Below are 6141 nucleotides of genomic sequence, written 5' to 3' on the forward strand. Positions count from 1 at the left end.
GAAAACCACATTTGCCAGTCAATAAATGGATGGCTTTTAGTGATTAAAAAAATGTGGAAGTATTTCCAAGGACTCCGAGCTTTCGTATAACATTGCAATTGTTCACTTTTGAAAACAGTACCACTCAGACGGGCCAGATTCCCCATCTTGGATAGCAATAAATATATATTGGAAGGTATCAAAATGAACGATTGCAATTCTTCTTCCATTTCATTCTGAAACTGTATGGTGTTTGGTGAGCTAATTTTGTGCTCAGATTTGGTGTTCCAAATTGATTGATATAATTATTGTGACGATTACAGTTGGTTAACTGGACTTGTTGAGACGAAACTATTTTGATGCTTGATTTGATTTCTCGTCCCTTGAGACTTAGCCAGCATTTTACTTCTTTTCAAAAGCGCCAGTTTTATGTTCGGTGAGACACTCTGAGAGAATTCGAGTTAAGTAAGAGAAGGGTGTAATAGGAGGAAAAAAAATAAAGACGCGATTTTAAGGTTTCACGAGAAGAAAAGCTGAAGTTTACTAACTTTATTCTCCTTCTTTCATTCCTCAGTGCTCCCCAGGCGGGATGTACCCACCGGTGTTGCTCTCTCAACATTTGCAACCCGACAAATTGACGCCAATGGCTCAGGGATCTCAAACATGGGGAAGCTGCTTCTCACGGTGTTTGCTCCTGGCGGCTTTACAGCAAACATTGAAGCGGTCATCCCAGACATTCCGGGGCCGACCTTCATTGGCTGAAGAGGTTTTCACCTAGCGCTTGGGTCAAAATTATCTATGTAAATCCCGTCCAGTGCAGGAATCAATGTCGGGACGGAACACCAGGGAAGCGGCCAGAGGCGTTTGTGTGACAACGCTTGGTGACGCCGCCGGAAAACTGAAGTGAGGCGGGCCTCTTAGCATCCAATTGAAAAGCAATAAAGATTTTAACTATTCACTGTCCACGTCCTCGCTCATTAAACCAGTTCATGTAACCACCGCACAACTGAGCTCATGGACTCGCGAGTCATGGTCCAAGAGACTGAGCCCGCCCTATGGGTATTTCCGGCCCACTTTGTCCCAAAGCCCAATGGCAAGGTTACCTTGTCATTGATAAACGACGCCTCAAGGACGAGGGTCCTTGGGTCCTGAGGTGGATATATTCCGCCGCAACGGCTAAAAACGCTGGATGACCCCAAAAACGCCAATTCAAGACATACACCGCCAAATGTATTTTAAAAACGCCAGAAAAACGCCAAATATTATCTTATTATTCTAGGGCACTTCAATGTGCAATCATGCTCTTCTGCATGAGTTGAATTGAATGGCCTTCCATTCACTATTTTTTTCATACACAGAGCTTGCTTTCACCATGGACTATTATAACCAGATATTTTAAGATTGTACCCCACTCTGTGGATTTCACAATTCAACTACTTTGATACATTGCATTTCATAATCCACCTAGTCCATATAGGCCCTTAGAGTTTTCATTGTATATGCATGCATACGAACTAAAGCATTGTCATGAGAGAACCACACCTTGATCCCAGAGAGGGACCCATTTGTATATTATGTCCAAGCCATTTTATAGGTCTCCTTGGTTCCTAGAATTTCTAGCAAACACTGGCTTAACATCATTAGCATAGGAAGATATTGAGGACTGGAGGGAGAATCCATGTAGTAATGGAATGAACAATTCGAACGAGATGAGGCCCAGGAAAGTTCCTTGAGGCACTCCAGACACCACGTGTCTGGGGCTGTCTAATGAACCATCAATTCAAACAGCTTGAGTGCACTTCGTGAGGAAATCCCTCATCCAAGAGCACATATTTCCTCTCATACCTATTTTGTTTCTACGATTTAGCAGTAGAATATAAACTAATGAAGTATGCAATTACAAAATGCTTAAATTCCAACAAAAGTGTTTAATGCCAAAAAGAAGTTAACTTTTCGAAATAGATGAGCCATAAGTTCAAGTTCCGTTTACTGTTGATTTTGATTTTACTTCATACTGGTTAAAATCCGTGATATAGTTGAAGAAACGTTTTTGTGTCTTTTTGTGATCACATTTCTCTCTCCACTCTACTTCTCAGCCATGTTCAAGCATTCCGAGCAAAAACGCCACTTTGTCAGGCGTAGTGCCAAATGAAACAAAACACAAATATTGAATATCATTAAAAAAGACAAATCAGCAAGCTGGAATACCTTCAAGTATTGAATTGGCATGCTAAATACATTGAAACCCAAAGGGCTTGGTGATGTAGCTACATCGTTTCATCAACTCCTTACACAGTAGTAGAAAAGTAAAATTGTGGGAACTGTTCAAATATTACCGCCACGATAAGGGGCTGAATGGATCTATAAAACCGTAGTGAAATCACTTCTTTCAAAAATCATTGCCAAAGTATTTAGTTCTGTAGTATGTAGGGATTCCAATATGTGAACTTCTTTGGTAATTATTTGCAATTTGCTTGGCCACCCTGAGCATGAGATTCAACCTCATAAAACAAAATAAATCCATCCCCGGACTGAATCCGGTTGAGGGATCCTCAAACCGGATTAAAGCCTGATTTTCCATCCTAGTCTAAAAAAGTACCTTTACTGACCCAACTTGCTGAATAGGCTGAATATCTACAAGAATTTTGAACCTGCAGGGACATTACCGAATGTCATGAGAATGAATTTGTTACCATTAAAAGCCATATTATTTGCCCCAGTACGACCGCCTATAGCAATTGAGTTTGCATGGCTTTTTTTCAAGGAAGTGTATTAGGGCGGCTTTACCTTAGGATGGAAAACCGAGATTGAATCCGGGTTGAGAATGAAAGAAGGACTAGTGCTGGGGCGAGTTTTTGGTGTATGAGTCTTTTTGTTCGACTTGAGTACAGTGAAAGGCTGGCGTCCTCCAATCGACTCAAATCTTTTACGGAACTCGCCCCAGCACTACTCCAACTTCAACCTCAAACCGGATTCAATCTCGGTTTTCCATGCTAGGGTAAAGCCACCCTTAACCAGCCCATGTGATACGCAATTTTTTGATGCCAATATCCATTTCTCCCTTTCCATCATGCCGTATGCTATTTGAGTGTCATTCGATTGAGTGAAGCCATCAACAAAATATCCCTTTATCTGCTTGCCATGTCTAGACAATATGACTTATTTGTTCTGCCGGATGGCTGCTTAGGTACAACGTCTGTCACTCGAAGGTTGAGGATTTCAATCTATCCAAGGTGGGATTTGATTATTTCCTTACACGTGGGATCAATACAACTCACAATAAAGGCGCAGTTTCAGAAAGAAGTGTTTTGCTTCAGGAAAATCATCACAAGAGCACCTTTGTCATTGTGAAAATGATCAAGGGTAAGTTGATCGATAACCTCTTTTCATATAGCTGATTGCAAATCAAAGGAAATGTTCTGTGGCATCCATAAAAGAAACGACGTCAATGGGATTTTTTAAACGGCAAAAATTGAACCCGGATCTTGTCAACCTCTGATAATTTGAAAATGAACACTTGCTCGCCATTTGAAATTATATAAAAGGCCCAAAATGTAGTCACTTCGACATATTCACATTTGTGCTCGCAATATGAAGTTTACTTTCGCATTACTTGCCGTTCTTTCCATTGGTGTGATTGGAACATGGTCTGCGGCCACGAACCAAGAGGCTGAGATTATGGCCGAGGAAAGACAAGGCTTCTCTCTTGGAGGGGACTTGTTCAGCTCATACTTTAATGACTGCTCTCGTCAATTTTGTAAGGCTTAAATTGATCTTCCCCGTTTCGGCCGTTTAATTTTACTTCGTTCCATGTTACAGGTCCGACGTACAAGCATCGTTGTTGTTGTGAGGGGGCATTCATGGGAAGCAAGTTTTGCTGCGAGGTGCGAACTAATGGCGAACCCTGCTCTCTGTACACATGTAGAGATGGGTATTGGCAATGTGCTCAAGGTTGCTGAAAGGTATTCTTTGGTTGAGATCGACATTTGAATTGGATGTTGCTGGAGGAGCAAAGTGTTGCCCTTCCAAGTGAAAACACACATAAGAATAAAGTAACATAACTAATATTCACCAATTGGAAAACAAAATAAACTTTCTCTGGCACGCCATTTGCTTGTCTTTGTGTCGTTGGTTGGCAGGATCTTAGTCAGGGATAGGAGTAAGTTTGGATCAAGTATGAGATGATAGAGGTGAGGCTATGTAGGACTGACAGATTTTTTACATACATTGCCAAAAGTTCAATGTTCAGTACAAGGCCAAGGCAGAATCATTGTGAGAAAGCAAGGATACCTTTAACAGGAGGATTGGACATGGCAATTAGCGAAATTGGGCCACTCCGTACTCCGATCCAAAGAAGGACATTTTCAAATTAGGCGAAATTCTCAAATACCCACTCCATTCAAAATGCTTATCTCTAATTTGTCGTTGGAAGAGCTAATAAGGTTGTTGCAAGATATTTAGGACTTTTGATGATCTAATATGTTTGGTAGTCTCTCTGATTGATTTTGCATCACAATCCCGTATTTTTGACACCCCGACGTGGGTGGTTGCCATATAAATGAAATATTGGGCGTGAATACTCTTGCGCATTCTTCAACTTCTGTTATTGTTTACTTCAGATCTGAAAAATGATATTTTTCCATCAAAATGCTGACACGCAGTACGAAGGACTTTTGGCCAAACAAAACCAAAGACGCAAGGTATGGCAGCACTCATCGAACAGATCGGGGTGTCAAAAAATACCATGATGCGAAATTAATCAGGAAGACTATCAAACATATTCGATCATCAAAAATCCTAAATATCTTACAACAAACTTATTAGCTCTTCCAACGACAAATTAGAAATAAGAATTTTGAATGGAGTGGGCATTTGAGAATTTCACCTGACTTGAAAATTTCATTCTTTGGATCGGAATACGGGGTGGGGCTACTTTGTGATAACAACATGTTCCAATTACTCCAATGGAAAAAATGACAAGAAATCCCAAAATGAACTTCACGCTTCTAGATCAATTCTCATAATGTTTCAGTGATAACATTTTAATTATTTTGTACAATTTCAAATGGCGATCAAGTGTTCAATTTCAAAAGAACCAAAGACTGACAAGATTCGGCTAGTCAATATTGACGAATTCTGAACAAAAAAAACTCCAAGTAACATAGTGATTTTTTGGGAATCCCAACAAAGGTTTCACTTGATTTACTATGATCGATGAAAAGACTTCCTTTTGAATCATTGTAGCAATTTCAAAGCTATTGCCTTGATTTTGATTACACTTGAAGCACACCACTTTTTAACAAACTACACCTTCATGATGTGTGGTACTCCAAGTGTACGGAAACACGGTGTGATATACAAGCTTTGAGCCCATTAACACATTCTGCACTTCGTGTTACAGCAAGTTGATCAAGTGATCAAAGACAGGTAGATGGTAGGCAAAGTGTGGAAGATATTGAGCAGAGGACACCACGTTTGCCATTGAATTGATGAATGGTTTTTTTTCCCAAACGATTGTACAACATAGCAAGTACTCACATTTGAAAACTGGACCAGTTAGTCTTACACGATTTCCCATCTTGGAAGGAAATAAAAGCATTGGAAGTTATCAAGTGAAAGACTGCAATTCTTCTTTTTCATCTTGAAACTTCTTAGTCCGCTTGGTGAGCTAATCTCATGGACAGTTTTTTTTTGCGCCAAACTGATTGGCATATTTCGTGAAACGATTAAAAACTTGCCTAACTGGACTAGTCTATCCCTTTTGGCATATTGAAGCAAGAGAAGAAGGTGAGGTCATGATCATTTTTGGGGAAGTCACCTTAACTTTTGGGATTGAATAGCTCCTTGTTAAGGGATTAATTTACAGCTCCAAGTCTTTCATCATTAGAAGAAGCTTCACATATAACATTGTATTTTTATAGACTGCCACATTTTCACTCATTTGCATACATGAAAAATACTTTAAAGCCTGAAACACTTGTTTTTGGGCCCATTTTTAGTAAATTTGCGTTTCCCATTTTTTGCAAGAGTTTTTATGAGGCCGTTGGAAACTTGTTTGACTAATACCATGAATTGTATTTTTGTTTGTTATTGCCTCTACTCTATTGAAAAGTAGGCCAATAACCTTCCAAAAATGGCAATGACTCATCCGGTCAGCTGCTG

The 6141-nt window shown here is 39.9% G+C and overlaps 1 long non-coding RNA gene across 1 annotated transcript; it reads left to right on the plus strand.

Moving 5' to 3' along the window:
• Positions 1 to 3317: 3317 nt before the first annotated feature.
• On the plus strand, positions 3318 to 4088 carry LOC131890092 (uncharacterized). Its single transcript, XR_009374270.1, has 2 exons — positions 3318 to 3736; positions 3799 to 4088. It is a non-coding gene; the product is annotated as an uncharacterized LOC131890092 (long non-coding RNA).
• The last annotated feature ends 2053 nt before the right edge of the window (positions 4089 to 6141 follow it).

The sequence above is a fragment of the Tigriopus californicus genome, chromosome 11 (genome assembly GCF_007210705.1).
Source record: "Tigriopus californicus strain San Diego chromosome 11, Tcal_SD_v2.1, whole genome shotgun sequence".
NCBI classification, from domain to species: domain Eukaryota; kingdom Metazoa; phylum Arthropoda; class Copepoda; order Harpacticoida; family Harpacticidae; genus Tigriopus; species Tigriopus californicus.